This window comes from Condylostylus longicornis, unplaced genomic scaffold, assembly GCF_029603195.1.
Source record: "Condylostylus longicornis isolate FDR11 unplaced genomic scaffold, ASM2960319v2 ptg000004l, whole genome shotgun sequence".
Taxonomy (NCBI): Eukaryota; Metazoa; Arthropoda; class Insecta; order Diptera; family Dolichopodidae; genus Condylostylus; species Condylostylus longicornis.
This window is the reverse complement of record NW_026577973.1, coordinates 5260968-5281300: the sequence shown is the minus strand read 5'-3', so window position 1 is coordinate 5281300 and position 20333 is coordinate 5260968. Positions and strand designations below refer to the sequence as shown.

The 20333-nt window shown below is 25.0% G+C and overlaps 1 long non-coding RNA gene across 2 annotated transcripts in view; it reads right to left on the bottom strand.

Moving 5' to 3' along the window:
* LOC129611053 (uncharacterized) overlaps positions 1–20333 on the bottom strand; it is a 112234-nt gene that overhangs the window by 59501 nt on the left and 32400 nt on the right. For both annotated transcript variants that reach the window (XR_008697118.1, XR_008697117.1), the window contains exon 2: positions 19618–19708. This is a non-coding gene — a long non-coding RNA (uncharacterized LOC129611053). The remainder of the gene's footprint in view (positions 1–19617; positions 19709–20333) is intronic.

The window sequence follows — 20333 nt, the reverse complement described above, 5'->3', positions numbered from 1 at the left end:
TGTATCCATACTACTTACGTTATAATGTGTTGAATAAGTAAAATTACTTGCAAAAAGGAACATTAGTTTTACACATTTATGTATTATGACAACGATTACGACTATTTAAAATTTTAAAGGCAAATTGTAGTAATATAAAGTGGGGGTTTTTATTTATTTACTCAAATAAAGCGTGCCATTTACATTATATAGCAGAATGTAATATGTATACTACATTACCAAGATATATTATATGCCTCCATAGATCCATTGAAATATGCAGAAGAAATTTTCCACTTTGGTGAATATTATTTGCTAAATATATTACCTTTATATGATATACAAAAATTCATACATAAATACCAAAATTTTTAAGGTGGAGTAAACTCTTAAAATGTCTCAATCACAAAAAAAAAATTCATTGGCCATCATGAAAGAGTGTTAAACTTATGTATATTATTATGTATATTAAAATAGGATAATAACGATTTTGACATATTTGAGTAAACAAAATTTTCGAGTATGTTATATACCTACTAAAAGTGTATACATATATATATAGTATGAAAATTTATGATAATATTATAATCCATTGATCCATTTTAACTATAGTTTCGTAGCTATATACATATTATTATATGTAATTATACAGACTTAATAAACATCCAAAATATTATAATTTTAGTTTTGTATTTGTAAAAAAATTAGGCTATTCTGTAGCCTATATAACCACGAAATTAAGTTATTTTAGTGTTTATGGGCCATTTTTCTGTCCTTTTTTTTGTGTGTTATATATAATTAGGTCATTAAAGATATGTTTTATATTATATTTACATAAGTTTTTGGAAATAATAATATTAGAATACAGCGATATAAAGTCCTATCATTAGTGGTTTAGTTTTATCCAAATTAGATTTTCTGTTTTTTATGTTATATTCTTTTTCCGACTCTTATAAATTTTATACCCTTTGTACATTTTTTTTGTTTTTTTGGTTGTTGAATCTTTTTTACAATCATTTCTATTCTATATCTAAATTTTTAAATTTAACTTTTTATGTTGGGGCTTAATTCTGAGAAAGTATAATATTAATTAGGCATTTCCTCTACAAGGTATTTAATTTTAGAAAAAAAAAAGATTTAATAAATTCATTGTCTCTATGTTGTGAGAAAAGAAATATGCCTAATTACTTTTTCCTTAGCACCTAGATTTGTAAACATGGAAACAAAAAAATTTATTTGTGTAATTTGAATATAAAAAGTTTCCCTAAAATTAAGATGTTTAAATGAATGAAAAAAAAAAAAAATTTCTGAATTCTAATTAAAATTTGTTTTTGGAACCATAAAATTTTCAGGAATAAATTTTGAAAATTAAATTCTGATCTATATTAAATTAAATAATTGATGATGTTATTATATTATTTCTAATGATAAGATTTTTCGATTATGTTCCGAAACTTTCAAAATGCGAGCACAGTCTACAGTTTTCTCTTTAAATTACTCTGGTTTTTTTTAATTAAATTTATTAATTTTACAGTTATTGCTTAAATTCGTAATAAATTTTGAATTCTATTTTTGTAGAAAATTTTTTCTTAATTTTAAATATGAATTAAAGAGAAGATTAAGTCGACCTTAACAAAAAAATTGCATGCCACTTCAAACTTCCAATTTTATTTGATGAAAAAACATTCCTTTACATAACTATACTATATTTCACATACAAGGGTGGATAAAAATTAATACACAATAATATATTATTGTTTTCGCAAAAAGGAACTGTAAAAAAAGTTATAAAAAACTATTTTTCAGAATTTCCATTTTTATTTTTTTCCAAGAGTACGGTTTTCATTTATAAGGTTTTATTTTTTTAATCCGAAGAATTCTAAATTAAAATTAAATAAATTAGATATAATTTTAGAATGTGTGTAAATCTACTTAGGTATTTTCATATTACGTACATTCATACATAATATATGAAAATTTTTCACATATACTATATGTGTACCTTTGTGCACATTGTGTGATCACACACAAAAGTCACCTATGAATATGAAAAAAGATGACAAAACTAATATGTATAACATATTTTTTGTACCTAGTATAGTATAACAACGTAGGTTAAAAAATTTGTAATAAAAAAAAATAGGAAAATTCTGTTGAAAAATAAGAGAATATTAAAAAATGATATTAAATGTAAATTTTCGTCTATTTCTCTGAAAAAAAATTTGAACGATATAAAGGAAGATTCGTGGAAAACATCAAAAAATATTGCAGATGAAACCTTCAAAAGAAAGAAAACAATCTAGAGAAAATGAAAAAATAAAACTCTTTCAAGGTTTTTATGTGATAATGGAAACGAATTTTACAGAATGACTTTAAAAATTTTGGTAGAATGTCATAAAAATGTTAAATTAACAAACAGAACACATAACATGATCATATTCGAATTATGTGCATCGTATATAATATATTTTCCGTGACTTTATACAAGATTAAAAAAAGCTTTGAATCTGATTTGTTCCTTCTGTGACTTTTCATTTTTAACATGTAGAATAATATTATATATAAGTCAAATCACAAGCCTGTTAAAGAAATATTATATTAAAGACTTTCGAAAAACATTTTAATATAAGGCAACCCTTTGGAAGATGTCCACATTTTAAAAATCTAAATTAAATATTATACATTGGAATTTTTACAATAAAATAAAAATAACTCAATCTTTAATTTATTCACTTGTTTTATATTCCTAAATAAAACCGCAAATATTTTTTGATGATAATTTATTTCATTTTTGTTAATTAACCAAAAATATAGGTATTACAGCAATTACGTTTAAATTATGGAACCACAATTTTTTAACAGAAAAAAGGGAATATAATAAATGAACCTACAGCTATAAAACATTTCATTAATAGAAAAAACTATTTTATAATTTCTATTCTATATTAAATTTTTGGTATCTAATTTGCTAATTGAAATTAAATTGTTTATTTCAGATTATAGCAAAGAATTAGAATTTCATGATTTTAAAGAGCACGCATCAAAAAAAAAAAGTTATGTATTAATTAACCAAATTGCCACATTCCTGCATCTAAGTGCGTAAATTCTAAACTTTTAGAAGAACTTCTTTAAACAACAAAAATTCTGCCGTCTGCATTTAAACAACAAAAATTCTGCAGAGAAAACGAAACCCTCTTTTAATATTGCGAAATAAAATTAACATCGTAATAAAAAAATGACAGATAAAATCAACCATTATCCTATTCATTTTAAAATTTTTGACATCATTATAATTTATAATCAGAATAAAATTTTATTTCATCTCCTCCGCCGTCCATATTATCACCTTTAAAATTTAGTAAAATTTCATTCATATTTTAATTTTTCACTCTCTGCAGAATTTAGTTGAACATGAATTCCTTGTGAAGACTCCAGCTCTGTAATCTCTATTACATCAATAAAAATTTTATTCATCCCTACATTCATATAATTCAAATTATTGATAGAGGTCAAATAGCTGAAAACGGCTTACGCGGCCTTTTACATTTTGTATTTTCATTTGAATAATTGATACTTTATATTTTGTAATTCATGTATACATACGTAGTTATGTACCTATGCATCTATACTTAACTAAAATTTCTATAATTTTAAAATCTTTGACGTGTAAAAAATATTTCGATATTCTCATTATTTTACATTAATGTACCTATATACATACATAATTTTGTATTCATAACAACATGTATCAATATAACATTAAAGCAATATATGTAAATAAATATTTATTTTTGGAATTGATTACTGTATGAAATTCAATATTTTTTGTTATAATTTTACATTACTTAAAATATTTTAATATTTAAAAAAACAAAAACATTTTTTGAATAGTTTTTAGCTAATAGTAGTTTTGTTTAAGCTGTACAATTTTTATATATGTACAAATATGTGTAGGAATGAAAATAAGAATGTGTTCATATATATATATAATAAAAACCACAAAATATTTTTATACCCGCACGAACTTATGTTCGAACGGTATACTAAATTTGCCTTGCCGTTTGAAACGCTAAGAAATAATGGTCTGAGATATAGACTCAACTGTACGTTTTTGGTCAACGTCAAATTCTTAGTCGATTAAGATTTGTCTGTCCGTCCGTCCGTCACAATGATAACTCAAAAACTAATTGAGGTAATTTAACCAAATTTTCACAAATTATTTATTGTGGTAAATGCCAGAACCCCATTTAAATTGGATATGATCGAGATACTGGTTCGGGTAGCTGCCATACAACTTCAAAAGTTATTTGGCAATAACTCTGAAACTGCAAAAGCTGTGAAATTGAAATTTTGGGACAAGTAAATTTATTAAAACTTGTTAAAATTGCTTGGTTCTTTCTGGTAGGTGCCATACAACTTTAATACTAGTTTGGCAATATCTTAGAAAATATTGAAAACACAGTACTGAAATTTTGCATAATATGGTAATACGGAAACTTGAAGTCATAGTCTGTCCCATCACAGAGTTGACACGGTCAACTCTATTTTTTTTCGTTTTAAATTATTTTTCCCATTTTTTTTTGTATTTCACAAATTGAATGTTTAGAAAATATTAAAAATTATTAAAAATAATTGGTTTTTAACATTATTAATATGTGGGAAATTTGTGGAAAATTTCCTAAAGTTTTTGTGTCGCTAGGTATATCATAGCATAGTCATAATAAAAAAAAATTCAGACAATATTCTAAATTTGGTAGTTTGTTTGTAAAGTCTATATAATTTTTCTGTTCTAATTAGTGTATAAGTGAAAAACTATCGGAAACGTACCATGTTACGAAGAGTTTTTTAGTGATTTACTTCGTTAAAAAATTGTAAGGGGAATTCACCAAGTGTTGTAGATTGATTTGGCGACGTAAACAATTTGTAATTTCTGAACCTTTGGATTTTGAAATTAAAAAAATATTGCTGGAATCTTTACAAGAATATATTAGTTTTAATTAATTTATTTCTCAAATATTTCTTTATACTGAACTAATTTGACAAAATAAAGCTACAACTTACAAAGATTCGGCCAAAAAATGTGTTTATTTGAGGCAGTATCTAAGTGTGTCTTTTAACAATAAGATTACGGTCTGTTGGGAAAATCTAAACTTTTGAACTAAAATAATGTGTACGTTGTTTCAGCGGAGAATACAAATAATACTTATTCTATTTTCAGTTTTTACAATTTTATATTTTCAGGAAATTTTCGTTATAACATAGAGCTATTTGAATCGATTTTATTCATACCCAATTCATTAAATGAAATGGTGTGTAATTTTCCATTAATGAGTTTTTTTCTTTAATTTTAGATGCCACCCCTAGACGAAGTTATAGAAAAATTAAAAACGGAACAAGGATAGACAATTATTGCAACACTCGAAAATTAGTTAAAAATGCAAAACATCACTATTTTTGTACGAAATTCAATTGTCTCTCTCTTGGGGTGCATTAAAATTTTTTTTTTTTGTTTTTGTTATTTATTTTAGAAAGTTAATAAATATAAAATAGGTAAATTTCAATGGTCCACACAAATTTTGTTGGATTTAGGTTAATAATAAATTTATTCTCATACATTATATGCACATTATTAATTCATATACACGACCATGTGTACATACACATAATAAATTAATATCCTTGAGCTAAATTTTTATTTTAAATCCTTATTGCATATAAGAATATATAAAATTTTATAAATGTGTAGAGGGATTATTACGCCCCGCTATTAAAGAATTGATTAAAATATAAATCCATTTTTGTATGCATTCATTCTAGTTTAAAAAAATTAAAAATATAATAAAGTGGAATTGTATTAAAATATGATATTTTTAGCATATTATATACTCGTATGTACACTATAATTCCCCTTATAAATAAGCTATTGAAATTAAGAAATTTGGAAAAAAAATTAAAATGAATGAATTCGGACATCTTGTATAATTTGCTTTGAATTAAATTTTTTTTCTGGGTCATGTTCTCTTGAATTGTTGTTATTAATGTACATAATATTATATAATGTATACGTGCAGACATATTGAAAGAATTTTTAAATGTGAAAAAAGTCAATTGGAATGAATGACTTGCTGCATTGATACATTAATGTTTTTAATTTCATTCAGACGTAGTTGGTTGCTTTTTCAAATTATGATTAATTTGAATATGTTCTTAGTATTCCATTTATGATTAATTTGAATATGTTCTTAGTATTCCCTATTATGTTCTTAGTATTCCATTTTTGATTGTCAATGATAAAGGTATCTAACTTACGTTAAGATCTCAGATACATCATGCATTTTCTCACTACTTTTTTTCTGTACACTCTTTAAACTAATTAAAATTATTAATCTAAAAGTTTTAAAAGCTTCTTCCAGCATTCTTTAAAAATTTCCTGATTAAAATCAATTAAGTTTTATGAGAAGCCATTCTATTGAATAATCGCATAATTTGAAATCATTGTTATAAAGTAAATAAGTAATTAACTTATTCAATAAAAAATATATTTACATCTATAAATTGTATATTTTTAAAAAAGTTATTTTCCATAAGACAAATTATTGTTCACCTACTTTTTAGCACTTTTCAAAAAAAAATTTGAAAAAAGTGCTTATTAGTTTCACTCTGTCTGTCCGTCCGCGGACATATTTACCAAACTTTTACATCCTTGAAGATAGAAAGCTGAAATTTTATATATGCATAGATCTTTATTAGAAACTTATTTTTTTAGAAGAAAATTTTTAAGTCAAAGTCCTAAAAATGCCATTTTTTGATAATTATAATCTGCACTTCGTGAAGGGCAATTTTTTTGTTTTATTTCAAAGTCTGAATAGCTCATCCTAAATGTATGCAATTTTTAAAATATATTCGTATGCGAATGAAGCGAAAAGTTTCACATTACAAACCATTGGTTGGACTAAAGTTTATTTAAGATTTCTTTAACTAGTTTGTTGTAAGCTGTTAAAGAAAGCATTACTTTCTGATTACGTATGCATAAATCTTATTTTCTTTTGTAATGAATTTTATTTGACAACCTGTCTGAAACTGTATTTTTCGATTTCTTAAATTAGATAACTTATTTTAATTTTCCGGAGAAAAACAACTATATAGTATATACGTACTTATAAATTATTGTAATTTAAAAATTAATTGTGTAAAAAACATAATTTCTTCCAATGCAAAACGTATTTAATAGGCTTATGTATGTCCCGATTATATATTACTCGAGTAATGGTGCAAAAATGTGTTTATACATACAAATATGCAGATTTTAAAAATTTGTATTCATGTAAATACTTTTCAGAATAATTCGATTTAATCTTACTTTACTATGGGCATAATAAACCAAAACCTAAAAATATATACAACAATATTACATTTTCAATTAAAATGGATGTGAGGATGTATGTAATATTTTGTGTGCATTACCACAGTTTGTTAAATGTCAATAACAAAGAAAGTACTTTGTCTTTCTCTGATAAATTCCTAAGATATTGTGGTTTATTTCAATCACGACATTCTTATATGCGTTGGATTGGCATTGTGTTTATACTAATATTGTATGTATTATTCGTTAAATATGCGTGTATAAATTGCAGTAGATTCCATGAAATATTTCTTCAATCGATGAACTACATACATAGTATCACATATGACTCATACAACATTATTAATATAATAGTAATAGTAAGATTTAATGTAAAATGTAACAATTAAAAAATCCTTTTTCATTAAATATCTGCTTATTATAGGTTTAAGAAAGCACGTTCAAATGGTAAATTTCTAAGAAATTTATACTTCTCCTAGCTTCAAAAACAGCTTTCAAAAAGTTTTTTGAAGTCCCTCAATTTTTAGCGGTATTTAACATGACTAGTTATAATTATTTATGACACTTTTCTGAAAGCCTAAGAACTCATGGGGAAGCAAATTTGGACCGGACATTTTTTTTTATGCAAAATTTTTATTGTGTTTATTGATGTTATTCTTATAGTACTTACATTATTATTATTAATGGGACATGGAATAAAAAACTGAAACATTAAATATGCATAAGAATTTCATAATACAATAAGAACTCTATTAGTTATATTTATAGTTATGTATTGTAGATTTACTTACAGGTGAAATAAAGAACTTTATTGTTATACGACGTATACAAGTTACAGGGAAGTGTGAATAATGGCGTACTTTGAAAATATTTTATTATTTGTAATTGTGTTTTTCCTCTTTTCTGCGGTAATCAGCTTATAAAACATGTAATTATTTATTGGAACTTTAGGTAAAAGAGTATTTTTATATTTTTTGTTATATTTCCCGCACATTAATTAGAGACATTTTATTGCCTTCGAAAGGTTTACAGTGTGTTTCGCATAATATGGCAAATAATTTCAGAGATGATTCTTGAACCAATTCAACCAGCAAAAATTTTATAGAGGGAGGGATCCCTAGATTGCAGAGATTCCATTTTTCGAGATACAACCTGCTGAAAAAAAAAGGTTTCAGACTTTTTCAGCATATAAAATGAACCTGGTATATAATATAACTTTGAAACGGTGCGACATAGTATAACCATCGGGGTCTTACTATAAAGGTGTAACAAAAAGGTGTAACAAAAAGGTGTAACTAGCACTTGAGAGTGTCTGGAGGGGATATCGAAGATTAGCATCAAGGATTTAGATTATTTGCCACCTGATACGAAACATCTTGTATATATTTATTATAAAATAATTTTTTTTGTAAGTAAATATTTAATATGTACGAATGATTGTTTGTGAGGTTGTCTATCAAGTAAATATCCTCTTTAATTCTTAAGTGTGTTTTAAATAATATGCGCTTTAATTAAAAGACTTACAAGTACTTAAGTGATTATTTTAAATAAAAATCATTACTTGAGATTTCTGAAAAAATGTTATTTTTATGTACACGGATTATGGAAAAATAAATTCACAATAATTTCCTCAAACCTACGTATATATGTATGTATGGACGTAATGCGCGTATATTAATTGTAAAAGTAATGAAATTAAGTTTTTAATCTTTGCATATACGCGCAATAATATTTTATTTGTTTACCGCTCAAATTGCATAAAATAAGAGAGATATTTTTAGTGCATAAAATTTTTTAAGTTCACTTTTCAACGGTAATACATTTTTCTATTTTTATTGAGACGTATAAAGTAAGTTTTTGATTCCTGATTATTCATCTGAATGTAACAGGTAAAAAAGTTTTGCAAAGCTCGGATTCTGTCATCTTAAAAATCTTGTATTAAAAATTGTTAGGAAAAACTTCTGTTTTGAAAATTCTAATCTTATCGAAAACTTTAGAATTTCTATCAATTTACTCATTTATTATATAAAATTATAAACTATTAATTTAAGATTATAGATTCAATTTCGAAAAAAATAATTTGCGTCTTAATTATACCATTTTCCGAGTTTTGAAAGTTCTACTTTGAACTCATTTTGACATTTGCGTATTACAAACAGCCAATAAGTTTGATTAAAATTATAAATCGGTTATTTAATTAAATATTTATGTGTTATTTAAATAAATAATTGGTCATATTTAAATTAATTCTTTTTTATACCCTGCAGTTCGTGAAGGGTATATTCACCTTGGTACAGAGTTTGTAGCTATACTCAAAAAAGTTGTCGCTGGTATATATATATTCCGCCCATCTGCTCGCACGATCAGACGGACGGAATATATATCCAACGACGACTGCTATTGTAATTGGACCAATTCGGACAACGGGTTCGGGCACCTGCCATGCAACTCAAAGAGGTTTTTCTGAATATTTCCAAAACTAATAGAAATAATAATATCAAATTTTGTAGAGGTGTTTCCAACTATGTTCTTTATATATTCTGAAAATTTTGTTAGAACGGCTGCACTGGTTCGAGTAGTTGCCCCATAACTCCGAAAGTTAGTTTTAAATATTTGGAAAAATAATAAAGGTAGATTCGTGAAACTTGGCAAACGTGTGTCCAATTTCAGATCAGATATAACCTTGAAGGTTTGGCTTAACAGGTTCGAGTAGCTGCAATAGAACTCTAAAAGAAAGTTTTAAAAATTTGGAAAAATATTAAAGTTAGATTCATGAAACTCGGCAGTCGTATGTCCAGTTCCAGGTCGGATATATTTCTAAATTTCAGTTGTGTGCCCACTTATAGTTCCGACATTATATCCGTGAAGTTCCTATTGAGTCATTTGACAGGCTCAATTAATTGCCACTAAACAATCAAAGTTAGTTCTAAATTTTAAAAAAAAAAAAATTTTAAACTTGGATTGCCAAAGTACAGGGTAATATTCAGTCGGTTCATACCGACTGAAACGTTTTTAAAATGCTAATTCGTTCAACGCCTTTAATTAGAAAATCCACTAAAAGAAACAAATTGCAAATCGCTCGATTTTAGAAGAGTTGATTAAAATTCACGGGAAGAGTCACTGTTCCTTTTATGAAAAAAACGCAAAATGTGAGAAAACATAATTATAACTGAAAAATTTTTTTCCCGCCTGGGAATTTTTAAGAATTCAGGCTATGAAGATTATTAAATTTACGCATAATTTTGGTGTTCGCATATTTAAAAGAAAATAATATTGGAAAACGTTCAAATTATTAGATGATCTTACCAATGAAAACCAATCCATATACCCTTCCAAAATATTACATAATTCAAATACAAATCACCTGCACAATATTTTCCTATCCAACAAAGTTTTACAATGTTATACATATATGGTTGTATGATTGTATGACTTTAATCAAACTTGTGAGACTTTAGATAGAATTTTCGATTTTTAAGGTGCCTCGATGTAATCACATATTGAATTTGGATATATAATAAAAAAATTTACATAATATACATTTATTTTTTTGAAAAAATTTATTAAAATTTTTTTTTCTCGGAAAAAATATTCTCTTAGAATTCTTGTGTGCGTGCGTATATTATGCTGTTATTTTTTATTCCCCTTAATTTTAAGAGTGGATTTGTTTAAAAAGTTGAAATAATTAGATTTGTCTCAAGAATTATTAAAATAATCATTTATTTAGAAAATTAATTTAAACATCTTTCTCTTCAATTTCAAAAGTCATTACAAATAATTATTTTTGAAATCTAACCAATAAGATTTTCAAAGAATTAAGAAAAGAAAACTGAAGATAAAAAAATTCTTAATAAAGCAGAAAAATCTTATTTATAAAACAATCTTCCACTTAAATTTGTTTTTCAAGAATACCCCAAATAGATTTTGCTTACTTTTCGAGTTAGAATAAATCTCAAAAAAAATAACAATGTTAAAGTGAACTCCGACAATAGTTTTGGTTAGCTCAAGTATATTATTGTTTGCCTTCACGGTTTTGGTTTGGTTGATTTGAAAAAGATTACAAGGTTGGAAATTTAAAACAGTGAAAGTTAAAGTTTTGGTAATTTTCAAAAGTGACAGTGTAGTAGCAAAGAAAGTTAAAAACAAAGGGTTCTAACCACAAAATAAATCGTTTATTATAGTCTTAAATAATTAAAAAATTTCAATAATCGAAAACAAAAGGAGGAATTGAAGGTGAGGTCTGATTTCTATAGCTATTTTGACGTATAGTGTTATTTGAAATTTATGTAGAAATGTGCTGAGTACGTACGCCACAAACATAATTTATGTAAATTTTGTATATTACATTATAATATGTGCAAATATTATACATATTATATAGAATACATGTTATATAATATAATAAAATAATTGTTATATAATATAAATAATAATGTTATATGATATAAATAAATAAAAAATGTAATGTATACAATAAATAGGAAAATTCATACAATCCGGAATATAATAAAATTCTTGTATATTAAAGTATTTAAATAAAATTAAAAGTTCTTCACAATACATTGTGCAACAGAACAGTCTTCCAAGAAAGATTCAGAAATTTAAAATTTTAAATTCTTTTAGCTAATTCTGTTTAAATTATTACCGCAAATTACAAATTAACTTATTACCGCAAAGATGGCTAGCTTTAAAGGCGCGTTATGACTTATTTGTATGTATTAAATAGTTTATTTTATAAATGCAATAGAATTAGAAAAAATGCGGTCACATCGTTAGTTCGCATTGAGTATAGTTTAGTTAAGCGTCTGGTGAAATTTTTTGTGAACATTCATAGAGATTTCTCAACTTTTAGAAATTTACTTGAGAATTTTTAAGATTAAATTGAGTTTCATTGGTATTAAACTAAAAAAAGTTATATTGCAGATAGTTCGCATTAAAATATGAGTAATTAGTGTGGATTATTTACTGATAAATGGATTGGTCAAATGAGTAATAATTAAAATAAATAAATTATGCACATATGCATAAGGTGAGTGCTAAAATCTAATAAAAATTAAACTAGAGCTACAATATATTTGGGATTACTGTGCAACGGATAGTAATGGTAATTATCACTTATGAATGCTAAAAAACAAATTGATACGTTCTTGGAAATGGTTTGAATTAAATGATGAATCATCATCAAGACGAAGTGTATCATTTATTTTGTTCATATATTCATTTCAAAACTACAAAATGTATATAGAAGGAGTATTCTACCATTTTTCGACACCAGGTTTTAAAAATCGAATGGATCGTGATTTGCATTTATTAAATATAGAAGGTGAATTTGAAGAAATGTGTTAATTATTAACCGAAATATTGGTGTAAAAGTTATAAAAATTAAAACAACGAACCAGCAATTCGCACCAACAGAAGTTCTTAATTTTCACTCCTTAAGCTTATAATATTAATCCTCAATTTTCACACAACAAAAATTCTCCTTTTTTTTATAATTAAAATTCTCTTAAAAAAAAAGAAAAGTGGAAAATAAAAAAAAGTAAAACAAAAATTCTAACACCATCAAAATTCATCATTCTAAAATTTTTTTTTGTATTTTTCTTTTTTTTCTTCTTCAATTTCCCTTAATATAAATTACTTTGAAAAGTTTAAAACACCAAGCCACAGACCTTTCATCATTACTTAATCGTAAAAATACCTTAAATAAATCAGAAAATGAAGAATAAAACATCACAATAATGAAACGTTTCTAAAAAATAAAAAAAAAATTTCTCCCGTTTTTATAAACACTTTATAACAGCCCATGTGTAAAAGGGGGTAGGTTAAGTGGTATGAAGTGGAAAAAACAAATAAGTGTAAGAAAAATCTTAAGAGCCAAAAAAATTTCAGCAAAAAAAAAATCATTTCAAATGGAAACTGATAGCAGTTAAATACAAGAAATTTAAAGATATACGAAATAAATGAAAAAAAATCACTTACATACCTACATTTTTATTTTACAACAAAAAAATATACGAATTAGGTGGGATGTACTCATGCTTTACTGTTAAGGACTTGAATTTATCAAATATGTATATATAAAATTTAAATTGTACTTAAATTAAATTGGTAAATGAACTTAAAAGTAAATTTCGTCTGTTTAAGTGTTTGCAAAGCAAGTTCATAAAATTTATTAATTTCGCAAGATTTTTGATGTGGTACCAGATTTGAAGAACAGCAATGGAGTTTAGTAAACGAAACAAAAAAATTAATTCAAATGAAAAATTGAAAATTATCAGAACAGAATTATTTTTATACTTGAGATTAGGCGAACCATAAGGCCTTTTTTCTAAAACTATTTCAACGAAGTTCTCGTTTCATGGAGGAAGAAAAGAGCATAAATATAATATTTTTCTCTATTGGACATTGATCTTTAATATTATTTTGCTTAAGTTTCCAGTGATAGAAACGGAAATTGACAATTTCTTTAACGTATTTATGATAATAATCTTCTTAGATTTTTTTGGCATTTTTTTTAGAAATTTTTAAGTTCAAATGAAATTAAAAAGTCCTTAAAGTAAATAATCATCTAATTGGGTAAATTTTAAAGAGTTTTTATACAAGATTTACAAGTGGTAATAGTATTAGCTGTTGGATTGTAATATTCTAGAGCAGGCGAATTATATATAACATATTTTTTAGATACTACACAAAAAATAATAAAATTATTCTATCCTTGACATTACCAATTCATATACTATCATAAACATCATCAATATCACAATCTTAGTTATCGCCTTTGAATTTTTCTGCATATAATGTTCAAAACAAAATTTTTCTTTTTTGAAAACAAACAGAAAATTTGTGAACTTATACAATAATTATGGCCGATAAAATATCATTGGATAGACGCATGGTTTTTAAAATTGCGAAATGAATTCAATGTACAGAATACTGCGATGCATGATACAGTTGGTCATACGCCGATATACAAAGAAATGGACACGTCAGTTTAATTCACTACCAGACTTTTACATGAAAAAATTAGTGGGCACAGATAATTGGTTGCTAACAAAAATTAGTCAATTGGAGATTTAATTCATCAATTGCTTTCTCTAAGAGTCACTGCTTTAATTTCTTTCATATAAATTGGAAAATTTAAGTTCAACAAAAATCATAAGAAATAGAAATTTTTGTACTAGATTTTATTATTTAAGAAATGATCATTAATTTAAACTTAAATGCGAGTTCTTACTTACCTTAAATAAAAAATATTAAACTTGCTATAAGAAGCTAAGTCATTTCTTATTCATTTATGCACGTAGACGTCATAACGTCAAATCGATTAAGTTCTTTTTACCATTTCTTAGCGACGTTCGAAAAAGTTCTACAAATTATTTATATTTAAAAATATCTTTTCAATTTAAAAATTCGAGCATTTTGGGAGTAGTGCAAGAATGCTTTGCTTGCATCACACATCCTAGTATCAATTGCAATCGAAAAAAATATTCAATATGGGATTGCATACTCTACTCATAATTCAAATCAAATAAAGATAACTAAACTTAATGACGGTAGCTATTATGGCAATAGTTCAAATTATGGTGCCACCCAGCAGATTATACGAGCCACTACAAAAATAACCAACCAAAATTAAATTTCAAAATAAAATAATACATAATAACTCATAACAAGTAGAATTAAAGGAATAATTATTTACATTATTAAAGGAAATTCTAATTTTTTAAATTGCCTTCCTTTCATGTAATATGCTCTTCTACTCGTACATGTAAAAAATTTAAAAGTAGAAATATATGTGTAAGTTATACTAGTTTGGTAACTATATTTAGTACAAAAATTCTTATTTAAAGTAATATAATATTATGTTACAAGAAAAAAAAATTATATTACTTGAGGCGAAAATAGAAATATCTAATTTTCCTTGTCGATTTAATGCTGGTATCTTATCAAATGATCCTTATAAAAATTTATTTTCATTTTGTTTATATATTTGTTTTTGTTTTCTTTTTTTTTTTAATATTTCTCGTTTTTGTTTTCTGATTTGTGTCTGTTTTCCACATTATTTTTTTTCCAAGATTTTCGTCGAATTTCATTACAAATGTATATGGACGAGAGAAAGCAAAAAATTATGTAAAAGGAAAAAATGTGCTACGTTTAGAATATAATTGCCATCATATTTTTTTTTTCCAATTTTTTTTTTTACATATTTTTTATACTCTCATATTCTATTTTTCATATTTGTCATTTCTCATTCATTTGATTGGGACAAAAAGAATAATATCCTGTCATAGTGATATTGATTTAGTTCTTAGAAAAGGATTCATGTTATATAGAGAAGACAAACAAGTAACAATAATTGTGATAAAATTCTAAGAAGAGAAGATCAATAAAATGGTGAATATAAATAAGAGAGAAAAAATGCTATAAGTATATAATATGATTTATACGAGTATATGTGTAAGTACTTTATATACGTGTTCTATTTTGTTTACATATTCTTGTTAGTTTTAATTTTGTTTCTCTTTTTCTATTTCTTTGTTTTTATTATTTATTTTTGTGTTATTTTAGTACTCGTATAAGGATAACATTTTGAATAAATTTCATCTTTAAAAATACTTTAAGAGTATAACAAAACTTAAATTTTGTCTAAATAAATTTAATAATTTAAAATTTGTCTAAATAAATTTTTAAAATTCGGTGTAAAATACACAAAAAATATGAAAAATTTGTTAAAATTTGAATGCAGAAAATTAATTTAAATTTTTTTTTTTAATTTAAACATTTTTGAAGAATTGTCATAATTAAAATTTAATATCAATCTAACACAAAATTCGATGCCGAATTCGACACTAAGCTTTCTGAAAATTTTTAGTTTTAGTACAATTGACTAAGTTTCAGTAAAAAATTCTTATAATTGTATTTAATATTATTATACTTATAGTAATTTTGAATTTTATGCTTTTTGTTTCTTCAGCTGAGTTGAAATTTTTAATATTAAAGCATTATTAATTAACCAAAAATTTATGTTTAGTGTAAAATTTTTTAGAGTTTACACGGTTAATGTAAATTGAATATATCATTAGTACGATATTAATATCTATGCGATTACTATAGGAGGTTTAGGTATCTTTAAATTATAATGACGCAAGTGTTAATTTGCACATTATTTTAAGGATTGTGTCTACTTCGAGATCAATTAAATAAATGTATATATATCTACATTTTCCTTACAAACTTATGTGCATAGAAAAATTTTCAGAGTGAGTGTATTTTAAATGCTTGTAATATATTTTGTTATTTATATTCCATAATATACGTTTATGTATATATTTTTTGACCAGAAGCCGTTGTCACAGAATCTAAAATATTATAAATCACAGTTGTATTTTTTTTATTTTTTAATGTCTGCAATACTTACATATAAGCCATTTTGAAACATTCAATAAATTCTGCTTTTGTTCAAATCACACATGAATTTAAAACAAGTAAAAACGTTTCAGTCGGTATAAACCGATTGAATTATACCCTGCACCTTTCGTTGTTGTATAGCAATTACTCGAACCTCATTCTATAGAAATCATTCTATAGAAATTTCACGGATATGTCTGACCTATAATCCGACTGCCAAGTTTCATGAATCTGATTTTATAATTTTTCCAAATATTTAAAATTAGCTTCTGGAGTTGTATTGCAGGTACCCGAACCTGTCAAGCAGTTCCTCTAAAACTTCAGATTTATATAATTGGCCACATGAGTGCCAAGTTTCATGAATCTGACTTTATTATTTTTCCGAATATAAAAAATTTGCAGTTGGAGTTGTATGGCAGCCACCCGAACCGGTGCAGCTATCCCATTATAATTTTTAGGCATGTGTAGAATATAATTGGACACATTTTGTATTTATAGCTTTATTATTTTTCGAATTTAAAATAAACTCTTTGAGTTGCATGGCAGCTTCCAGAACCCTTTATCCAAATTAGTCCAATAACAATAGGGTTTGTTCTTGACACAAAAGAAAAAGCTTGTGAAAGTTTGGTGTCAATTGCATTATTCGTTTTTAAATTATCGTGCGATCGGACGGACGGACGGACGGACATGTATAAATCGATGCAGAATTTTACGCTGAGCAAGAGTATATTATATATATATATATATGTCCATACCGCAGATGACTCCTTCAAGTAGTTACAAACTTCATAACAAAGTTAATATATCCTTTACGAAGTGCAGGGTATAAAAAGTGAAAAAGGAAAAAAAAATGTTTATTTTCTACACTCATTCTAAATATTATATAGAATGAATCCAAGTAGGGATTAAAATATATTTTATTTTTGTTGTATAAAATATAAATTAGATTTATTGAACTATTTTAGTAACGAATGTAGAAACATACTGCTGTTGTAAATTTTTAAATATTTTGGTTTTTTGTTTAAAATGTAAATCGAAATTGCACAAAAGTTTTCGAAATAAAAGTATTGTTTTTCAATATAAAAAGAATCTAATGTGACTAGTACATAACCGACCGCGTTGTTTAAGTGTTGTATAATTTTATGAAAGGTAATAAATAGACTTTTAGTTAATGTATTTAGAAAGCTTTAAATTTGATTCCTAGTATAGGCGTATTTTTGGTTTTCGAATTTCCCTGAAAAATTTCCAAATTAATATCGTTGGCAACGAAATTTGCAATAATAAATTCCGATAAATTTTTTTAAAATATACCTCAAAATTCTATTTCCGATCACCGAAATTCCCCGAAAAAAAAATTAGCGGATCAATGTTTTGACAACCAATAGTTGAAATATTAAATTTCGAGAAAATAATTCGAGATTTCAACGAAAAGTAAGTGACTTCTAGTAGTATTGCAAGATGAAACTTTTATTTAAAACGTGAAAAAAAATCTTTTAATATTTTCATAATAATAATCAAAAATATGAATTCGGGCTATTATGTGCATTAGGAATTGTTGAAATTCCGTGATTCTTCATGTTAACTGTAATACAGCTTTAAAATTTGGCTAGATATCAGAAATTATAGAACCAACCGTATTGAAATTTCGCACAAGCAAATAATTTGTTAGGGTTCTTATATTTAATATAACTAATTGAAATTTTTTGGTAATAACTACCATACAACTTCGAAAGTCATTTGTTCGTCATATTATGGAAACTATTGAAATTACAGATAAAATTTTGCATATAAGAAATATATGTATAAAAGCACTAAACGCATAAAAAGCCAAAAGCATTTCTGAAACAATTGGCAATTAATATATAGCACTTATAATCATTTATTCGCACGGATGTCACAAATTTGACGCGGTCTCATCTCTGCCTATATTTTCGTGTTTTTTTTTAAATAGAAAAATAGAGGATATAATGGACCCCTTGTGAGTAAAGAAGTTTAAAAACATAATGAAAGGCTACAAAAAATTTATAAAATATGCAAGTGTATCAATATGCATGTATATATCACATATTTTGAACATACACTTAAAAAAATATTATGCTATGTAGTTATGTTTATTATATGCAAATAACGTGTATATACAATTTAATAGAATACTATGATTTTTATAATTTTTATTTCAAGACTAGCTAAACTATTCCCATTTTTTATGAAAAATTTATTAGACTATATTTTTATTTAGCAATCGAATTTATGGTTACTTATTGAAAATTAATCTAAAACAAAAAATTGCTTTTTTTTTTAACAAGAAAAAAGAAAATTTTACATTTGAATAAAATTTTTTAAAGTTTTTGTTTATATTTAAAATCTCTGTTTTAAAGGAATAAAGGAATTTATGAAATATTTACACAAAACAGTTCGTTTTTATTCGGTCTAAGTTACCGAAATTATAAAAAATGGGGAGCAAAAATGGAGAAAGTTACGATTAAAAAACAAATATTGAAGTTATTGAATCGTATTCAAAAGTAATGTCGAAAAACTAATTCAAATTTAAAAATTCTTATATGTAATGTGGTTCAAGTTTCTGAAAATTTTGATCAGCAAATATAGAGTGAAAGTACAATAGAGATCATCAATACGTGGGTAATAATTACAGTTATATTTTAAGCACTTTTGCAACTTGCCAACAGTTGTAGATATGTATATACGTATCAAAATTACATACTTAAAATTTATGTATATTGGATTCTGCTAGTTTCATATTCTATAGGTATTGATAGTTTTCTCGAAATGTTAGAAAATTTTGAGTAATATTATTTCATTATGTGAAATAATTTTTTATTCTAAGGGAATTTCAAAGTAGTACATACCCAAGCTATTGTTTTTAATTCTTCTCTTTCATTCACGAACAATTGGCACAGTAGCCCTTATATTTCTGGAAATTAGACTTCCGCTTCATATCTAGAAAAAAATTAAAAAAAAGTGGTTTAATTATTTAAAATATTATAATGAATAATAAACTAATGATTTGTTTAAAGAAAAATTATTTTTAAAATTATTATTTACATTTTAACTCTGCTCTAAAAAAAACACTGATTCAAATGCTGAAAAATTATGATTGTTAGAAACGGACGATAGTATTTCTTATACAGGATTATTCAGCAACAATTATTCAGAGCTGCTTAAACTTTAGTTTAAGTCATTAGACGTTAAAAAATTTTTAATAGTACACTAGATATAGCCAAAAAACCACCCTGTCTAAAAATGATTAATAAATAATTAGAGTAAATTGAAGAAATTCCTAATTTTTAACATGTATAACAAATATTTAGAATAACGTAATACAGCCCTTATTTATATTATTATATTATAGTATCTGCAGTTAACTCGTAAGTGCACTCGTACTTAATTTATGCAAACAGAACTAAATTTTTAAGTATTATTTATATACAAACTATACATTCAAAATATTTTAATTTTTTAAATTCATTCTAAATACGTTCTAAAATAATGTTATTGGTGATTATTATAATTATTTTTTGTTTTCAATATAATTTACATCAATTTAAACAAATAAATAAATCAC